Consider the following 21,807-nt stretch of genomic DNA (forward strand, 5'->3'; position numbering starts at 1 on the left):
AATAAAATTTGGGGGAATACAGCTAAAAAAGTGGTTAGAGAGAATGTATAGCTATAAATGCTTATGTTGGTAAAGAAGATACGAAATTAATTATGAAAGCTTCCTAGGTAGCTAGAAAACAAAACCAGAGAATGAAGAAAGAATAAAGAACAAAAATTAATAATATATAAAACAATAAAGAAAATCAATAAAACCAAAACTTTGTTTTTAGAAAAGATTTAAAAAGTTGATAAACCTCTAGGATGATCAATTTACAAACAGAAAAGAACACATATTACCAATAACAGAAAAAAAAAGCAGGACATCACTACAGATTTTATAAACAGTAAGTGGATATAAAAGCATAGGAGCAACTTCATGCCAATGACTTTAACAAGTTAGATTTGATGAACAAATTCCTTGAAAGACAGAAATTACCAAAACTGATATAGGAAGAAACAGAAACCTTGAATACTATCATATCTCTTCAATAAATGGAATTCTTCATTAAAAACATACCCACAAAGAAAACTCTTGGCCAAAGTGACTTCCCTGGGAAAGTCTGTCAACTATTTAAGGAAAAAATAGTACCGATTCTGTACAAACTCTTACAGAAAATAAGAGTGGCAGAAATAATTTCCAAATCATTTTATGTGGCCACAATTATCCTAACACCAAAACCTGGCAAAAGCATATCACAAAAAAAAAATTACAGGCAAATGTTTCTCATGAACATAACAAAATAATAGAACATAGAACCAGCAGCATATAAAAAGGTCAGAACATCATCACCAAGTGGGTTTTATTCCAGTAATACTGGTTGCTTTGACATTTGAAAATGAATCAATGTAATTTACCTCATTAACAGAATAATGGAGCAAAACCATAAGATCACCTCAATTGTTGCAGGAAAAGCATATGACAAAAGTCAACACCAATCCATGATAAAATTTCTGGAAATAAATTAGAAAAAGAAGGGAATTTCCTCAATAAAATAAAGATCATCTACAAACAACCTTCCATTACTTAATGATTACATATTGAATGCTTTCTCCATAAAATCAGGAACAAGGAAAGGATGCTCACCACCACCATTTCTATTCAGCACTGGAGGTTCTACCTAATGCAATTTAGTAAGAAAATGAAATAAAAGACAGAGATTGAAATGAAAGAAATAAAACTTTTTATTTGCAGACATGATTGTATGTATCGAAAATGCTGAGGATTCTACCAAAAAATTACTAGAACTTATAAATGAATTTACCAGTATCACAGGATACATCACAAAATAAACAAAACCAATTGTATTTCTACATACTGTACTAAGCATGTCTTTTTATTCTGTATTTTTGATGCTTTGACATCTTGAGAATTTGCTGACCCTGGAAGGACTGCACCTTCCAGGGCTAGCCAATTCCTAGAAACAGGAAAGAACCTGACAGTGAGGGCAACTTTTCATATGCAAACCAACCAATACATTATCAAGTTCTTACCTGATATTTATACATATCCCAACCACCTCCTTTATCCAGTTCTTACTTAATACATATACAAATATATCAAACAAGAAGATGGTATCTCCAATACACAAAGAGCTCCACAAACTAATTATTTTTAAGCCACCGGAGAAATTACAGACGTATTAAAAACCTTCCACTAAAAAAATGTTTTCAGCATATACGGAAAATGTATAAAAATTGGCCATGATGAAACATAAGCTCAAAAATTTTAAAAAGAAAACTCCTAAAAGTTGGCATAACAAAGCCTAAAAATCATTTCAAAGTTGGTACAACTGTTACTAGAAAACCATCTACACAATGACTATATATATGCCTTTATTTCATTTTTATGTTATGCTTCTCTTTATATTTGAATCATTCCTTTAAACTACATTAAAATTTTCAAGTGTTTGTAAATACCCTTTTAAAAATTACTGCTGTTAGCTGTTCTTCATGCTTTTCTTACTGGTCCCCTTACACATTCGAAACTGGACATTTCCAACTATTTCTTTGGTATGTTTTATATCTAACTATGTCGGTTATTTCTATACCAAAAACTGTCACATTATGTACCTCCTTTCTAAACCCAACATCTAAGTGAAAAATGATAGAGGAAATAAAAGATGGGTAAATTTGACTGCATATTATAAACACTATAATCAAAACTTGAAAAAAAAACAAAAAATATATACTACAAAGGTTTAATACATTTATACAAGTAACTCTTACAAATTAATATGAAAATGAACATAAATAGGCATTTCACAAAAGAAATGAAAACATGGTCAACATAATCAAGAATCAGAGAAAAGTACATAAAAATGAGATATTGTTTCTTCCTTTGCTTCCTTAGCTGACTGGTAAAGAAGAATGCCAATACCCAGTGTTGGCAAAAATATGAGAAAAACAAGAATATCTAATAATTCTCCTTTGAAAAAGGACAAGAGTAGTAGCATGCATATCTAATAATTCTATGAAACAAGTCCATAATATTTGGAAAAAATTAATGACATTAAAGGGGTCTGATAAATTGTGGCAACTTAGCCAACAGAATACTATAAAGATATTAAAAATGATGTACACCAGGCACGGGGGCTCACGCCTGTAATCCTAGCACTTTGGGAGGCCAAGACGGGTGGATTACCTGAGGTCAGGAGTTTGAAACCAGCCTGGCCAACATGGTGAAATCCTGTCTCTACTAAAAATACAAAAATTAGCCAGGCGTGGTGGCGGGCACCTATAATCCCAGCTACCCGGGAGGCTGAGGCAGAAGAATCACTTGAACCCAGGGAGGGGGCGAAGGCTGCAGTGAGCCGAGATCGCACCACTTCACTCCAGCCTGGGTGGAAGAGCAAAACTCCATCTCAAAAAAAAAATCAAATAAATGTTTTTTAAAAATGATGTATGTTGGCTTACATTATATCCTTAGTACTATATTCTCTGCATAGCACAATATGGACACTGAATATTTGTTGAAGATGTGATAATAATTTATTTAATGAAAGATTAAAGACTGACTGATCTGTTGAGTAGGTAGGTGAGTGATTCACTGGGAGAGAGAGTGACTGACTGATGGACCGACCAACCAAATAGCTGAGTGAGTGAGTGACCAATTAAGAGAGGAACCAATCAAATGAGCTGTGACCCTCTGAGTCACAGAATGAATAACTGATCAAATGATTGAGTGACTAACAAAATGAATGAGCTGATTGAGTAATTATGTTGAGTCAGTGAGTGACCGATGACTGAGTGCTTGATGAATGAAAAAAAGGATTGAATGAATGAATCTTAATCAATGAATTTGAAAGATCTCCACAATACACTGTTGAGTTAAAATGGATCAATTTAGAATGAACAGGATGATGCTAGTCTTATAAAACTATCTCAATTTGTCACTATGCAGACATCCAGAATGATATTAAAACTTGTTAAGCGGCCAGGTGCAGTGGCTCACACCTGTAATCCCAACACTTCGGGAGGCCAAGGTGGGCAGATCGCTTGAACTCAGGAGTTCCAGACCAGCCTGGACAACATGGCGAAACCCCATCTCTACTAAAACTACAAAAACTAGCCAGGTGTGGTGGCATGCGCCTGTTGTCCTAGCTACTCAGGAGGCTGAGGGTTGAGCCCAGGAGGCAGAGATTGCAGTGAGCAGAGATTGTGCCACTGCACCCCAGCCTGGGTGACAGAGTGGGACCCTATCTCAAAAAAAGAAAAACTTGTTAAGCGTGATGGTTAATACTGAGTGTCAACTTGATTGGATTGAAGGATACAAAGTATTGATCCTGGGAGTGTCTGTGAGGGTGTTGCCAAAGGAGATTAACATTTGAGTCAGCCAGCTGGGAAAGGCAGACCACTGGGTGGGCACAATCTAATCAGCTGCCAGCAAATATAAAGCAGGCAGAAAAAAACATGAAAAGGAGAGACTGGCCTAACCTCCTAGCCTACATCTTTCTCCCGTGCTGGAAACTTCCCGCCCTCGAACATCAGACTCCAAGTTCTTCAGTTTTGAGACTTGAACTGGCTCTCCTTGCTCCTCAAGCTTGCAGACAGCCTATTGTGGGACCTTGTGATCATTTAAGTTAATATTTAATAAACTCATATATACATATATCCTATTAGTTTTGTCCTTCTAGAGAACCCTAATACGTTAAGCAAGTTCTGTCAATCACAAGAAGCATTTGTAATCTTTTTTGCCCCTCTGACTAATGTCATTTTTAAATGACTGTTTTTATTCACTTGAATTTTTTATATGAAGAGACATTTGGTCAAAGCTTGTATACTACTATTGCCTATTAAAACAGTATATAAAATACATGCAAATAAGATATTTTAACACAATGTCATGATTCTTTCACTTAAGAAACAAGAAATCTAAGATGAATACTAATTCAACTTTCAGGCCTTAGAAAAGATTAAGAACAGCCATACATTTAAGGGCTACTGAAGTCAAATGTAATCATTTTACCTTGGGCCAGTGTCAGAAGTACATACATGACAGGCAAAAGCTTAAAAGACCTCCTGAGGCCGGGTGCAGTGGCTCACGCCTGTAATCCCAGCACCTTGGGAGGCTGAGGCAGGCGGATCACAAGGTCAGGAGATCGAGACCATCCTGGCTAACACAATGAAATCCCGTCTCTACTGAAAATACAAAAAAAAATAGCCGGGCGTGGTGGCGGGCGCCTGTAGTCCCAGCTACTCAGAAGGCTGAGGCGGGAGAATGGCGTGAACCCGGGAGGCGGAGCTTGCAGATCGCGCCACTGTACTACAGCCTGGGTGACAGAGGGAGACTCCGTCTCAAAAAAAAAAAGAACTCCAGAGAAAACTGATGCCATGAAAAGAAGAAAATATAAATTATTCTGCAAAATGTATCCCTTTTCTGGTTTTGGTTTTTGGGGGTTTTTTTTGTTTTTTTGGTTTTTGGTCTTAGGAGATTTTGAGCTACTTCTTAGAATCATGCTTAATGATGACTACACAGGAAAAGCCAGATTTATAGGAAAAGCCAGATTTATAATTCATAACACACATACAAAAAAAGTGTGAACAAAGATGGGACAAGTGCTTATTTTTGTCGGGGATGGTGGCTCATCCTGTAACCACACTTTGAGAGGCCAAGGCGGGGGACCTGAGGTCAGGATTTGAGACCACCTGACCAGCCATGCGTGGTGGTATGCGCCTGTAATCCCAGTTACTCGGGAGGCTGAGGCAGGAGGATCGCTTGAATCTGGGAGGCAGAAGTTGAAGTGAGCTGAGATCATGCCACTGCACACCAGCCTGAGTGACAGAGCAAGAATCCGTCTCAAAAAAAAAAAAAAAAAAAAAAAAGTTGGAGTTTTTTTCTCCCTTAAGCTCTCATTTCAAAACCATCATATTCCAAGCCTGTATTACCAAGACATTTTTAAAAGATTTTAAGAAGTGATGAGTTTGTTTATAAAAAATAAAATTGCACAGGAAATTTAATTAATTCTGCTCGTGAAATATTTAAAACTACCACTCTGCTATTGATATTCAAAAAAATCTAGAAGTTGTTTAAATCAGTATGAATTTAAGTTCCTAATGATTTTTAAAATACTGCCATGCTAGAAGAACACTGAATATTTCAGATATTCCTCTGAAATAATTATTTAAAGATTATCGTAATGCATTCAGATAAAAAATAAAATTAAGCACCTATGGATAAACAAGGAAAGAAAAAGGAATATATAAATATGGAAATGAAACAATTCGCAGACACTGAAGCATTATGTTTTGGAAGGATTTCCAGTTACTCATCAATCAGATAGACTTATACTATCATGCACTATTTTCTTCTCTGAGTCATTCCCCAAGTCCTAAAATCCACACCTAATGAATCCTTCCTTATCAAACCTTTATAAAACCAATATATTCAATTGCTGCCTATAAAATGAGGCTGAGGGGTAGAGCAAGGTTGATATAGTTTGGATGTTGTCCCCTTTAAATTTCATGTGTTGCACTGTAATCCCCAATGTTGGAGGTGAGGCCTGGTGGGAGGTGATTGGATCATGGGGGTGGATTTCTCATGAATGGTTTAGCAACATCCCCCTTGGTGCTGTCCTGAAGATACTGAGTTCTTGCGAGATTTGGCTATTTAAAAGTGTGTGCATCTTCCCCACATTCTCTTTTGCTCCAGCTCTTGAAATGTGATATTCCTGCTCCCTCTTAGCTTTCGGCCATGAGTAAAAGCTCCCGAAGGACTCCCCAGAAGCTGAGCAAATGCCAGCCCCATGCTTGTAAGCCTGCAGAACCATGAGCCAATTAAACCTCTTTTCTTTGTAAATTACTCAGCCTCAGGTATTTCTTTATAGCAATGCAAGAACAGACTAACAGGCCACGCGCGGTGGCTCCAGAACCATAATCCCAGCACTTCGGGAGGCTGATGCAGAAAGATTGCTGGAGCCCAGGAGTTCAAGACCAGACTGAGCGACACGGTGAAACTCCATCTCTCCAGAAAAAAATACAAAAATTAGCCAGGCATAGTGGCACTCACCTGCAGGGCCAGCTACTCAGGAGGCTGAGGTAGGATCACTGGACCCGAGGGAAGGCAAGGCTGCAGTGAGCCGTGATCGAGCCACTGTCCTCCAGCCTGAGTGACAGAGTGAAACCGTCTCAAAAAAAAAAAAAAAAAAAGAACAAACTAACAGAAGAGTAAAAGAAGAGAACTCCCACCATGAAGATTGTTCCTAATACAGTGTTACTTTTACTGACCACCACAACCAGAGGCACTGTGAATCAAAATTACTACAATGAAGGTATATTTCATTTTACTTCTAATAATTTTAAATTTTCATAATAGTAAATATAATCCAATTATCGCAGAATACTTACCTTTAAAAGTCTGTGGCAGGGAGGGGTAGGGGTGACGGCAAGGATAATATTTTTTTAACAAGACAAGGTCCTGAATAGAGGATTCCAGCAATATCATTACAACTGAAGATCAGATGCAATGAAAACTATATTTCACATCACCCCCGCCCCTCCTCAAAACAAACCAAAAAATCTACAATACCTCATGTGTTTAAAAAATAAATTATACATATAAATAAGTATTAATAAGAGAATCAGAATAGTATACTTCTATTTATTTATTTATTTTTATTTTTATTTATTTATTTATTTTTTGAGACAGAGTTTCACTCTTGTTGCCCAGGCTGGAGTGCAATGGCACAATCTCAGGTCACTGCAACCTCCACCTCCCAGGTACAAGTGATTCTCCTGTCTCAGCCTCCCAAGTAGCTCAGATTACAGACATGCACCACCACACCTGGCTATTTTTTTTTTTTGTATTTAGTAGAGACACGGTTTCACCATGTTAGTCAGGCTGGTCGTGAACTCCTGACCTCAGGTGATCCATATACTTCTACTTAAAAAGCTTAAAAATATTATTCTAAATTTGACCCTCAAAAATAATAAGTTGTAAAATCCAGACTTCACTGTAATTGTGTCTTCTCTAACCTGGCCAATTAACGACAGATCTAATAATTCAATGTTAAATGAACTTATCCTTAATGGTTCCAATCTCAAATGACTTGACCTATCCTATGGATTGCCATTATGAAATGACAAGCTTCCCTCGGTAGCAAATTTGATACAAATAAAACTATATTGTGAATTTTTAACAATTTCAGGCCAAAAATAGACTAATAAGAGCAGACTCATAAGTTAGCAAATGCCCATTCAGTAAGTACAAAAAATAACTTAATACTTCACAATAAAGTTTTAAAAAAAGGTAAAATTAAAATGGAAAACCAAGGTTAAATTCAAGTTTAAAATCAGAAATAAACAGAGAAATTAAATAGAAGTAATAACTAAATTGAATAATTGGCAAAAAAGATCTGCTTCTATGCCTGAATGCTTGATTTATTCATTTTATTTTCAAGTACTTGAATGCCTCCCATATGCTAATAAATATTATACAGGACTTGGAAACAAATAAATAGAAATGTGCACTACCCAAGAACTCACAATATGGTTTCACAGGAGCCAGTTAGAATGAAACAAAGTCCAGAAATAGATCCAACCACATACACAATTTAAAACACCAGCATTTCACAGCAGCAGAGAAAAGAAGGATTATCTGACAAATAGTATTGAAACTGGACAACCATCTAGGGGAAAAAAGTTGCATTCCATCTTATATCTTGCATCAGTATAAATTCCAGATGGAACAAGAAAACAAGGGAGAATCTCAAAATATAATTTCAGGGTTAGAAAGGACCTCCCTAGACGCACAACAACAAAATCACGCTATCTATAGTATCAAAAAGATAAAAAGACAACCTAGGGAAAACCACTCATTTCACAAACTCAAATCTATCTTCTTTAGTAGAAGAGCTCCCACAAAGCAAAGCAAAAGGACCACAAATCCAATAGAAAGTGGCCTAACATATGAGTGAAGAGTTCCCCAAAAAAGGAGAATAAAAAGCAAATTAAAATTATAATGAGATTCTATTTTTCATGTCTCAAGTTGGCAAAGATCAAGTCATCTGAAAACACAATGTTAGTAAAGGTGTAGAAAAGCATAAATTGGTATTTCTATGTCAATTTGGCAATATTTATTGAACTCGGTAACATATACCACTTTTGAATCAGCAATTCCTCTTCTACTTAATCTTTATAGTCACACACACACACACACACACATGCCCTGACAAATGTACAAAGATATTTACTACTTTTTGAATTCTAAGACATTTAAATGTGTTCAAAAAATAGATTTTTTTTAAGAAAGAATAAAAAGAGACAAATACAGACAACTCTCAAAGAGTTTTGTTCCAAAGGGGAGTGAAAAATGGGGCCATAGCTTGAGATGTGGAGTCAAGTAATGATTTAAACTGGGAATTGGCAGAGCACAGTTCACACATACCAAATTTAGCCAGTTGCCTGTTATGTAAATAAAGCTTTATGAGAACACAGCCATGAGCCACATCTGTTCATTTATGTATTGTCTATAACTGCTTTTGCACCACAAAGGCGGAATTGAGTAGGTGCAAGAGAAACAATCTTGCCCACAAAGTCTAAAATATTTTATTTATGATCCTTAATAGAAACATCTTGCCAATCCCTGGTTAAATCAGTAATTCTCACAATCTAGGCCCCAGATCAACATTATCAGATCACCTGGGAACTCACAGATGCAAATCCTCAAGTCCTACTCCAGAGCTAATGAAACAAACTCTGGGGGTGGGGTCCAGCAGCAATTTGTGTTTCAATAAGTCCTTTAGGTAATTCTGATAAGAACCACCGGATTAGGAAACAGTTCTAGTACAGTTAATCCTCACTGTCTTCAGCAGGTTCTTGGAAACTGTGACTTTAAGTGAAACAATGTGTAACAAAATCCATTTTACCTTAGGCTAATTGAGATAAGGAAGTTCCTATGGCAAACTTATGGCCACAAAAATATCATCAAACTTCTAAATAAAGACTCCAAACACTCTGATTATTAAACACTGAAATAAATGTGAGCTGTACACACATTTAAGAAAGACTAATAAAAACAAGTAAGATAATTATTTACCCAATTCAGTTCAGTCACGAGCGGCTAGAGCCTATCCTAGCAGCTCAAGGCACAAGGTGGGAACCAACCCTGGACAGGACATCACTCACTGCAAGGCACACTCATACATACATGATCAGTCAGACTGAGACCATTTAGACACACCGATCCACTAACATACACATCTTTGGGATGTGGGAGGAAATTGGAGCACTGAGAAAAACCCACACAGACGTGGGGAGAATGTCCAAACTCCACACAAACAGTGGCCCCACACAAACAATCCATTTTGTTCTTATCAACGTTATGAAGAAATGACAGTCATTCAAGGACCTGCTATGTAGCCAGGAACAGATAAGGACCCTTTGTGTTCACACATTTAAAGGGTCTTGAGGAAACTTCATGGGAGCCTAACAGCCCTCAAGGAGACTGTCAGTGAGGACTTCAAGGAAAGTGAGAGAAATGATAGTGAAAACTGAATAAGAGGAGACCCTTGGCCGGGCACGGTGGCTCACGCTTGTAATCCCAGCACTTTGGGAGGCCGAGGCGGGCGGATCACGAGATCAGGAGATCAAGACCACGGTGAAACCCTGTCTCTGCTAAAAAATACAAAAAAAATTAGCCGGGCGTGGTGGCGGGCGCCTGTAGTCCCAGCTACTGGGAGAGGCTGAGGCAGGAGAATGGCGTGAACCCGGGAGGCGGAGCTTGCAGTGAGCCGAGATGGCACCACTGCACTCCAGCCTGGGCGACAGAGAGAGACTCCGTCTCAAAAAAAAAAAAAAAAGAGGAGACCCTTGTTATATACTAGGGCAAAGTTTGGCAAAACTATCACCTACATTAACATGGAAAATAAAATACATACCTGACCTAATGAATTAAGGAGATTCTCGGCAGGAAGTTAAAGCAATCTGGCTTCTTCTAACTGCCCTTATAATTGAGAGAACAGAGAGATGAACTAAAGAATGAGCTATTCATTTTTTGAGTAGAATTTCAAGGAGACGGACTCAGAAAAATCTTTTCAGCCAGCAAAGTGTCAAATAAAAAGGGCCTCAGAGCAAAGATCCAATCTAGAGTGTGATTATAAGATCCTTTCTTAAGATCTAAATCAGTACCTCATAGATCCTTTCAGACAAAATATTATCTAAGGATCTTAAGGGTGTTGTTCCACAGCAGACTCACACAGAGCTTAGGGGAGGAAAGAGTTCCTCTCAAAAGAGATTTGTGGGTATGGCGGTACAGATTATAAACTTACACACTGGAAGTCTATAAAGTTTTTAAAGGAGTTGTATTAACTTGGAATGAAAGGGACAGTTGCTATATAAAAGGGGGCCTTTGGACCCTGGAGCACTACAGGCAGGAAGCAAGCTCAGAAAGTTACTTACAAATACAAGGCACTTTATATGGGTTGGGTGCGGGGGTGGCGGAGATAAATAATTCAGAAGGTAAACCCAAAAACAGAAGCCTATGTCCTATTAGGAATGACTTCCAGGAAGCAGGACTGAGACCTAACCAAGGAACTGGCAACATGTGCCCAGTGGGGTTGAGGAATTGCTACAGACTGTGCCTACCTTGTGCGCTTCTTGAGGAGGAATGTCTACTGCAGATAACCTGTGCCTTTTCCATTTTGTAAAGTATGTGGGGGACATATAAACTGTCTCTTCATGGGTCCTCAGTTCAAGAAGAACCATATCCAATTAACCATACCCAAGAAAACTATTCTGTACCTGGACCTGATTTATATGATGAAATACTGGACTCTGAGTTACTGTCACGACGGGATGTGAATTAGGGACCTTTGAGGAGAAGCTCAGTATATTTTGCATGTATTTCAGATACAGGAGGGATGTGAAGTTTGGCAAAATGGCAAACTATGGCAATAGTATTAATAATTGTCCAAAGATGGCCATAACAATATTTCCCATCTCACATGTTTTTCTTCTACAGTGTGAACTTGCCCCCCCCACCCCATCAAATCTGGACAGGCTTCTGACCCTTACAACCAGTAGGACATGGCAGAAGTTATACTGTGCAGCTACCAAGGCTGAATCATAAAAGATTTATGTTGAGACACACTGACACACTCACTTTTAATTCTCTACTCACCACTATGAAAGGTGACCACCCTGAAGCCACCATATTGTGAGGTAATCCAGGCCACATGTACATGCTCCAGTTAACAGCCCAGCTAACATCCCAGTCAAGAGCCAGCATCAACTACCCATCATGTAAGTGAAGACACCTCCAGATGATTCCAGTCCTTTGCCTTCAAGTCACCCCTGGCTGGCAATTCTTCCCAACTCATGTCCCAGTAGCCACTGTGGAGCAAAAACAAAGTCATCCCTGGTGTGCCCTGTCTCAATTATTGACCCATGGTATCTGTGAGCCCAATAAAGTAGTAGTTTTAAATCACTAAGTTTTGGGTAGTTTCTGTTACACAGCAATAGCAATCAGAGTAATCCTGATGGAAATAATCCAGTAGAGGGAAGAATTGAGAAGGCAAGAAAGAGAGGAAAGAAATATAATGGTAAAGCCCTTGAAGGCAAAGGGGATGAGCTCTTCTACACAACTCAGTGGAGAGGCTTTAGAGGGGATGCTAAACAATTCATTCATTATAAAGGTGAAAAGGGCAAAGCACAGAGGACAGGTGGTTGCCTGGTGAACAGGAATCAGAGACTAGAAAAGGAGATGTGGCGGGGGCGGTGGGAAAGAGTTTGCTGGTTTTTGTCATAAACATTGGTAAACCATTTCCTTTTTAAACTTTATACACATTTTACCATGTGATCTCACCTTTTTAAATTTTCTAAAAAAAGATTTAGTCCATTCCCTCAATAGACAAGACTCATTGATTACGTGAGTTGCTTGAAATCATATACCATGTTGACAGCAGGGTCAGTCCCTTATCCCCTGATTTCCAAAACAGTGCACTTACTCACATCACATGGCCCTTTATATTATAAAAATATTACCTAATAGCATTATATTTCATAATCATTATTTATTAAACTAAAATCACTTAGTAAGAACTAATGAGTACTCCGTTTCCAATAACTGATACTAAAAAGATGAACAGAAGAATGTTCTTGGGAAGATCAAAATAAACATGCAAGCAAAGTAAACAGCCCATGGACCATTCTAACCTAGTTAACCCTTTGTAGCTATACAGAAATCTTCAAAATAGATAATGCTTCTCTTTGTTCTTTCCAGTACCCCTAATTTCATCAATCATTCAACCCTCAGATTTATGTTGTCAACCAAGAATTTCTCCTTCCTTTTAGAAACAAATATTTTATCACTTTATTCAAATTTTACCAGCACAAAAGCACCCAGAGATGGCTTGTCTAACCTTCTATCATTCAGAAAAAACACAGAACCAATGCACATAGGAATAATAGTACCTGGACAGTGTGATATATAAGAGGATACAGACGAATGACAATCTGTTGAAAAATACCTCCTAGGTTTTATTATGCCTAAAATTCTCATCCTTAGTCCTAGTGGTGGAGAGCTTTGGAAAAGTCACCACTGATCACCCAACTGTCAAATCCAAAGGTCTTTTGTTAAACCGGAGAGAACAAAATATTAACAGTGGTTATTTCCACATAGGGAAAGTATAAGCAATTTTCTTCTGTTTTTATAGATTTCTTATTAGGAAAACACTAATACATCTTTTTTTTTTAATTACACTTTAGGTTTTAGGGTACATGTGCACAATGTGCAGGTTTGTTACATATGTATCCATGTGCCATGTTGATTTCCTGCACCCATTAACTCGTCATTTAGCATTAGGTATATCTCCTAATGCTGTCCCTCCCCCCTCCCCCCACCCCACAACAGTCCCCGGAGCGCGATGTTCCCCTTCCTGTGTCCATGAGTTCTCATTGTTCAATTCCCACCTATGAGTGAGAACATGCGGTGTTTGGTTTTTTGTCCTTGCGATAGTTTACTGAGAATGATGGGAAAACACTAATACATCTTTCTTTATAAGACCTTTTTTTGGATCTGATTCTTCTCATTTCTTGCCAATGATCAACAAGTTGATCATTCCACCTTCTAAGCTATCCACTAATTTGCCTCTCTCATACTAACTGTTTTTTCTTTGTCTCCTTTACCCATTCCTCTCCTTTCACCCACCTGCTAATTATGGGCAACCCCCAAGGCTCAATTTCACTACTCTTTTCTCTTAAGTACCACAGCACCAGCCTTAACTTCGCTAACAAATTCTAGTCATATGTCCCACTGTGGGCTATCAATTTTCACTCACCCATCCCACGGCCACCGCAAACTCAACATATCCACAATATAGGCTCAACTGTCTACATCCCCTCTACCAGCTACTAACACTGCCGTAAGTATTTTTCTTAGTAACTGCCATTAATCAAATGGCAGTTTCTTTGTCATTAACTAGCTGAGTAACTTTGGACACATTTTTAAATCTCTCTGGTCTGAGTCCTAATATACAAAACATATAGACTTAGATGTTCTAAGATGTCTTGGAGAGTCAACACTTTTTAATTTCCTCTGTCACTGAAGAGCAAACCTTCAAGGTAAGGTAATCTTTAATCATTCTTCTCCCCTCCATTCTCCCTTCTTATCCAATCCATAATAATGTCTTGTGACATCTTTGCAATCTGACTTATTTCTAAGTCCTCATTACTTCAGGGCTCAATTATTTTCCTACCTCTTTCTAACATTCTCTTTCCAATTCATGTAAGACCTAGCACTGGTGCTGCTTTGATTTTCCTAAAATATTTATTTCAGCAAACTCTTTCTCAGTTCAAAACTTTTAAAGCTTCTCCGTATCTACAGGTCAAAGTACATTCTTCTCATCCTAGCATTTAAAGACAACCATAATCAAATCCAACTACATTTTTAACACAATTTCTTACTACTCTTTCACACAAACCTTCATTTCAGTCAAGTTATTTATGTACTGCTCTCTGAACACATCATACATATATACACATTTTGCCTTTGCTTACCCCCTCTACCAGTTCCTTCCTATTATGCAAAATGTCTGCTCAACTCTAAGTGGTCTCAAATATCTGTAACTTTTATTATTTAGCTTATCTGCCCAATTATACTGTAAGTCCTTAGGGAAAGGAACCTATTTTATATTTCTTTATTTCTCTTTTGGATACAGACAAGTACCTTTTACATTGCAAGTATTAATAAATATTTGTTCGGTGACTACAGTTCCTTATCACACAATCAACATGTATTTGTTGAATGCCGCCCACGTGCTCTCCACTGTGTGTTGTGGTTTTTTTTTTAATCTAAGGTACTGGCCCTCAAAGAATACACAATCAACTTGAAAAGATACGGCTAACACTAGGGAAATAACTATCAAACAACTGAAGCATGGCATATAATTAAACCGTGTGAAGATGCTCTAAGACTAAAGAGCTACACAAACAGAAAGAGGAAAAAAAGAGGGATGGAGAACACGAGCAAAAATTAGAGGATAGAAGAAGCATAGCTTGTTATTAGAAAGTGTGGAAATCAGCTTACAAGCTTAAGGACTAGAGATCCTTAGACAAAAGACTAAATAAATAGGGCAGGGATTGATAAAAGACTATCTTAAAAGTCAGGAAAATTTAATAAGTAGAAAATGGTAAGCCACTGAAGGTTTTGGGGCAAGGGAATGCTATAATAAGAATTAGAGTGGAATCTCTATTGAGGATAAACAGAAGGAAGGGACACAGAATTCGCAGAAGTTTAAATGACTTTCAATATTCTAGGCTCAGGAAATGTGTCCTGGGATTCACATAGTAAAGGAGGGAAAGCAGAGATATGAGAAAGAAAGGAAATATGGACATTTTGAATGAGAGTAAGAGATAAATGAAAGAAGTAGTTTAAAGTTGATGCCTAATTTAAAGCCTACATGATTAGAAGAAAATTAAGGGGTAGAAAATGGTAACTTTCACTTGGGGCATTTGGAGTTTAAGTAGATGAACAGAAATAGAAGCAGAAGACCAGTACAGGAAAAACCAGGAAGTGACTAGTACAACAAGTTAGCAATAGGATTAGTTTTAAAATCAAAGAACTGGGCAGAAGTTATAAACATATTACATAGGAGAGGAAATATATTAAGCCATGATCTGTTGGTACTAGCTTTATATCAATAATTTTATCAGAAAAGCAAACTAAAAGCTAAGGCAGAGGTTTCCAAACCCATTCAGGGAGCCCTGAGTCTTAGCAAATTTTTCATGACACCCCCAGGCCAAAAGAAATAGATTCGAACAACTTACTTAGTAGTTATGTCCTTATAACTTAGTGTCGAGCACTGTAGAACTTATCAAACCTTAGAATCAAATTGGACAATACCACACCGTCATTTCCTGTTCTACATTCATTTTCATGTAGTAGTTGCTTTTTATCAGAGCAACCTCTGAAAACACATCTTCACAAAGACACGACATTGTAGAAACGGGTGTAGGTATCTAATATTGAAACCATGAACTACCTCAAAACAAAAGTTCAAGCCTGAGGTGCTCTGGGCACCTTGGCACACAGTTTGGGAAACTGGGAGCTAAGAGGAGGGGTCTAAAAAGGAGTGGGGAAGGGTGGGAAATGTAATGGGGGAAGAGCAAAAGAAAGTTCTTAGCACAGTTAACCACAAGGGGGCAGCACAATAACTGGTAGGGGCAACACAATGGGGGTTTAAGCAGAGAGACAAAAGTCAAACCTTTCCATACAAAGGCTACGATACTCCCTCACCAGTTTAAGAACTTAAAGTACTTTATCTCTTTATACTAGAAAGGAAGAAATACTAGTTACAGGCAGATCACCTTATGCAGTCATTCTGCCCTTCTCTGAATCTCCTTTGCCTCCCAGCCGTGATAGTAGCCAAGAGTTTTAGGAGAGCCAGGCAATTTACCACTTTGCATATGTCTTACTCAGTTCTCACAACAATCTTATAAGAAAGTGAAGCTAAAAGAGTCGTAAATAACACAACTCTTTTTTTCTTTCTTTCCTTTTTTTTAGACAGAGTCTCGCTCTGTTGCCCAGGCTGGAGTGCAGTGGTGAGAACTCGGCTCACTGCAACCACCACCTCCCAGGTTCAAGCAATTCTCCTGCCTCAGCCTCCCGAGCAGCTGGGATTACAGGTGTGCACCATCACGCCCGGCTAATTTTTGTATTTTTAGTAGAGATGGGGTTTCATCATGTTGGCCAGGCTGGTCTCAAACTCCTGACCTCAAGTGATCCTCCTTCCTCAGCCTCCCAAAGTGCTGGGATTACAGGCCTGAGCCACCGTGCCTGGCGGTAAATAATACAAGTCTTAAGTGGCAAGAACACCAGGATTCAAATTCAGATCTCACTCCAAAGCCAATGCACTTTCCTATTCTGCCTCAAAAGCATCCCACCTTTCAGCAATAGCCAGGTGAAAGAGAGAAACAATGTCACATTCCCTTCCCATATCTGAGACACCTGTCTCAAATCACCAAAAGCACACACACAAAAAATTCCCTAATGAGTCCCTAAAACATGCTATAAATTGCATATACAGGATATTCAGTCAGAGCAAAAACAAGCATGGTGTGCTCTTCTAGCCAGCAAGTACTGCAGCTTTCCTATTCAGGTAAATACATGTACTATTAAGGCAAGCGCTGGATACATCCAGTCTGTACATACATTACACACCAACAGACAAATGCACGTACAAGCAAATAATTCTCACACTTAAAGTGGTATAAGGTGAGGCCGGTGGGGGAAGGGAGGCCAAAAATTGATTATTCATCTTCAAATGTTCTGGATGTTATATCAAAATACAGCTTGAACATCCCTAATCTGAAAAGCTCCAAAATCTGAAACATTTTGAGCACCAACATGATGCTACAAGGGGAAAATTCCCCGCATAAGTACTTAATACAAACTTTGTTTCATGCACAGACGCATTAAAAATATTGCAAATGACTTAGTGGCTGTGTGAATAAGGTGTATATGAAACACAAACGAATTTCGTATTTACACTTGGGTCCCATCCTCAAGACATCTCATTTTGTGTATGCAAACATTCCAAAATTAAAAAAAAAAAAAAAATCCAAAACACTTTTGGTCCCAAGCATTCTGGAGAAGGGATACAAAATCTTTATTTGCAGTAGCCCAACAACTCACTGTACAAACTTATTATGAAACCAAAAGCAATCATCTCCCTTATTCCCACTTCCAGTTTCCTTCTCCATACTCAGCCGCTCCTACCCTTTCATTCAGAGAAATGGAGTTTCTCCTGACAGATTAGTAATTACCGGAAAACAAACTGGGTAAATTCAACCGACACAGCAAGCTTAGGCAGATAAAACCACCAGGAAACATTCAGTGTGGTAGCAGAAACCCCAGCAAGAATAGCTAATGTGTTCTCCCAAAAGCTATCCCTTATTGCTTGGAAATACTCCTCTTTGAAGGATTAAGAATCTCTGGCTGCTTAAGAAGAAAGGGTAATGGACAACGTTTTACGTTTCTCTGCGAAGTCATGTTATGTGTAAAGCCAACAAAAAAAATGTTTCTTAAAGGATCCAAGACGAACAACAGAACACCCCAAAATTACTCTCCCAGATCAACATTAAAAGTTTAGCACTGACATTTTCATAGGAGTAAGCAACAATGAGCCCTGCCTCTCTTCACACGCTTCCAACCTTCCTACGCACGCACGCCCAGCTCCAGACACCTTCGCCTTTACTGCAGCGATAAAGGACAGCACACCCACCGTCGCGGGGGTGGGGAGGAAGAGACTCTTTTTCTGCAGAAGAGAAACAGTTCACATCTTGTTCCTGTTGCCTGCTTCTGAAACCTAAAAAAAGAAGCAGCAGTTACTACTACCACATAAATCCAGGGGAAATAGATGCTTTTTCTAGGCTGTTTAAGTGTCTAGAAAATTTTAAAAAGGAATAAGGAGGCGGGGGCGCGGGAATTATAAGACACAAATGGAAGCAAACATCACCAGCAAGAGTCGTTCTAGGTGTCGTCTTAAAGAGGAAGATTTTTCTGGCTCAGAAGTTTGCTGCCACTAGCAGGGGGTAGGAGGGATCAGAAGGTAGGAAGGGGGTGGAGAGACAACTGCTGCCCCCCACCCAGAAGCCAGGCAGAGATAACACCCAGCGGCTACACAGATCGGGCGACCAGAGCGCGCCCTCGAGCCCGCAGGGGCGGCTCCTACCCGGCGGGCCAAGGTCTGCGAAGCCCGGAGGAGGGCACGGCTCTGAACGACCTCCAGGCTGGGCCCTCGGGGGCCCTCCAGTGTGGGCTCAGCTCCCACTCACATCCCTCGGCAGCGAGGACCAGGCCTCTCCCTGCGTCAGCCCCGACGCGCGCCGCAAGCCCGGGCCGAGGGGCCCGAGCGGCCGAGAGGCCGAAGTGGCGACGCGAACACCCGAGCGAGCCGGGCGCCGGCCCAGCCTGTCAGCGCCGAGAGAGGCCGTTAGCGGCGTCCGCTGCTGCCCCCTTCTGCTCCTCTTCCTCTCTCCTTCCTGCAGCCCCACACCACTCCCACTTCGGACAGCCGGGAAGCCCGTCACAGTTGTTGTCTCCACCCTCTCCTGGGCCACTCCGTCTTCTCAACGCCGCGGGCGACACTGGCTTGGCCGCCCTATTAGCTTCGAACTCAGCCTCCCGGCTGGCCTGCAGTCTCCCCGACTGGCAGGAGACGGGGCCGGATAGAGGCTGGGGAGGAGCCGGACGCGCGTCCTGCAGTGCGCGTGCGCCGCTCGGTGCTGGTCGCGGGACCTGCAGGCGCGGGCCACGCAGGGCGGCGGCCTCTCGGGAAGCCGGCGAGCGCGCGTGGAGATTCCTGGGACGGCCCCTGGGCGTGGGCGCGCAAGGAAGTTAAGGCGGCGGCGCCTCGCGAAACACTGGTGCCCGGCTAGAGCTAGGTGCCAGCGCTGGGCCCGGCCCTCACTAGATGGGCGGGTGTGTGTGTGGCCGCCGCCCTCCAGGGAAGCGGCCGGGAGTGAATCGGCCTGGCTGGCGCCCCCAGCGCGCAGCCTGCACTGGAGGAGGCCGGGCTGCCTCCGCACGGAGACTCCCCTCCCGTACACTTCTCTGCTTTCTGCTTTTCCTTCCACTTCCCGGGTACAGCAGACCTGTCCTTCCCCAGTCCAGGCTGCTAGGCCGAGGGGAAGTGGCGCCGGGGGCCGGGGACAACGCGCTCACACGCGCTGTTTCGTAGCAATGCGACCTCGAGAGCCTGACTACGATCAGGCTCCTTGGCTGGAAAGGGGTGAGGGTGGGATGAAGCGCCCAGCTGCCTGCGGGTTGGCGACAAGGCCTAGCGAATGTTTCTCCTAGAGGAGAAACAACTTTACCGGCGTGACCTGGTGTAGCCCAGGAGAGGGTGGAGACAACGGCTGTGACGGGCTTCCCGGCTGCCAAAGGGCCTCATTCATTTATTCAAGTATTTACTGAGTGTCTACTAGGTGCCGGGCTGTACGTCCCCAGAGATACTAGATGAACACGACCCCACACACTCCTTGCCTTACTGGATTGTATTCTGATGGAAGCGACAAAACAACAAACAACGCTTTAAATGCATAATGTGCGGGGTGTGTAATTGCCACTAAGAAAATGCATAATTTTCTGCTGCCATATACATAATAACAAAGAAAAGGAGTAGAAAGTGAGGAGGGGGTGTGCCATTTTACGGTGGTCAGGAACGATTTCCTAGAATAAGTGACATCTGAGCAGAGATCTGAAGGATGAGAATGAACCAGTCCCATGACTATCTGGGAAAAGAATTTCAGGCAGAGGGACTCCTGAAGGCAAAGACCTTGAGAAGGGAATGTGTTTGGCAAGTTCAAGGATCAGGAAAGAGGTCACTGTGGCTGGAGGACACTGAAGGAGGCGGCAGTGGTAAGAGGTGAGGCCAAAGAAGTAGCCTGGCACCAGATCGTGTAGGGCTTTTTTCAAGTATTAGCCCTCTTTCTGTCAACCTAAATGAAGTGACGCATTCATAGCTCCTGTTTCCCCATACACAAGTGATGCTGCTATTCAGGTCTGTCTTGTACTTAATGGTTTCTTTAAATAAACCTCACCGAAGCAACTCCTGCATTTCTTCTTACATAAGACCCATTGCAAAAGGTCTCTAAGCAAATGATAGCAGCATAGGAAATGACTTGAATTCACCCTGACTCTTATAAAGTAAATAATGAACTAGAGCTGTGTAAGAGGGACGGATTTACAGGAAAATTGCATTCCTACGGCTACTGCTTCATAGGCAATATATGGGCAAAGTTAATAAGAATTTCTCATTATTAATTGTGACTCAATGGCTTAGAATATCAAGGCCGCAATTACAAACAGTGACTACCAAAAGAGTTCCGTTTTTCCTGCAAACAAAAACTGTTACTGAGGTAAAAGCTAGAACACAGACCCACATAATGAAGAAGGGCTAAAGATGACCTTAATGTCATGGTTAAATGAAAAACATCACAACTGTGGAAATGGAAATGTGATATTTTGTGAGGGGAAAAAAAAATGCTTGTTTTAGAACTCTGAAACATATTACTTTCATTATAAGTGATGTTTCTATATTTTGCAGTGATATGCTTATGTAACTAGGCATGGTATCTGTTACTGTCCACAGCCTGTTTGCAGGGAGAAGCCATTTGGTATTGGTGAATTGCCGGGAGAAGCCATTTGGAATTGGTGAATATTGAGGATATTTTTGTGGGGGAGCAGATTATTTTCTTAAGATTAGAGATGTGGGTATGGAAGACAAGGTGGAAAAGGGGTATATTATTCATAAGCCTATAGAATTGAGAAATCTTCTGTCTACCCACATAGAAAGATGAAGCAACTTGCTTTCTGTCATTCAGAAAGTGAAAGCCTCGCTCATCACTAAGACATTATTTTAAGTCAATGCTAACCTGGAATGTTGAGCTTTTTTTCATTCTGTATGAACAGAACTTTTGAGCTCTTTATGTGATTCCTAGTAGTGGCATCACTAGAAATTTGCTCCTCAGGGCAAACATTTCAGGAAATTCCCCCTATTCTTTGATAGTGATGAAAAGAATTCCAAGGAATTTGACCAAGTCTTTCAGGACATTCATACAATATGAAAAAACAAGAAATTTGAGCTGTAAGGTAACACATTTAGATTCAAAACTTTGTGGCAAGATCTAATGGGAAAAATTAACAGCTAGCTGTTGACTGTGGGGCTGTGTGTAGTGAGGTTTTGTCCTTCCAGTGTTGGCCAGCATGGCAGCAGTGACTCTTGACTGCTGTGCCCAAACCCTCCCCCAACCCCAACAAGACTGCGTCAGTAAGTGTGAGATGGCACATTGGTTTCTATAACTTTTTAACATTTTTAGGTGGTTTGACATA

At 40.5% G+C, this 21,807-nt stretch overlaps 1 protein-coding gene across 1 annotated transcript in view; it reads right to left on the minus strand.

Moving 5' to 3' along the window:
* Window positions 1-19,290, minus strand: part of JAK2 (Janus kinase 2) — a 145,150-nt gene extending 125,860 nt beyond the window's left edge. Inside the window, exons 1-2 of the mRNA XM_032138081.2 lie at window positions 18,647-19,290; window positions 18,197-18,280 (exon numbers count right to left, since the gene is read on the minus strand). The gene's annotated coding sequence lies outside the window, so the exon portion shown is untranslated. The remainder of the gene's footprint in view (window positions 1-18,196; window positions 18,281-18,646) is intronic.
* Window positions 19,291-21,807: the final 2,517 nt, after the last annotated feature.

Source organism: Hylobates moloch, unplaced genomic scaffold, assembly GCF_009828535.3.
Source record: "Hylobates moloch isolate HMO894 unplaced genomic scaffold, HMol_V3 SCAFFOLD_19, whole genome shotgun sequence".
Classification (NCBI taxonomy): domain Eukaryota; kingdom Metazoa; phylum Chordata; class Mammalia; order Primates; family Hylobatidae; genus Hylobates; species Hylobates moloch.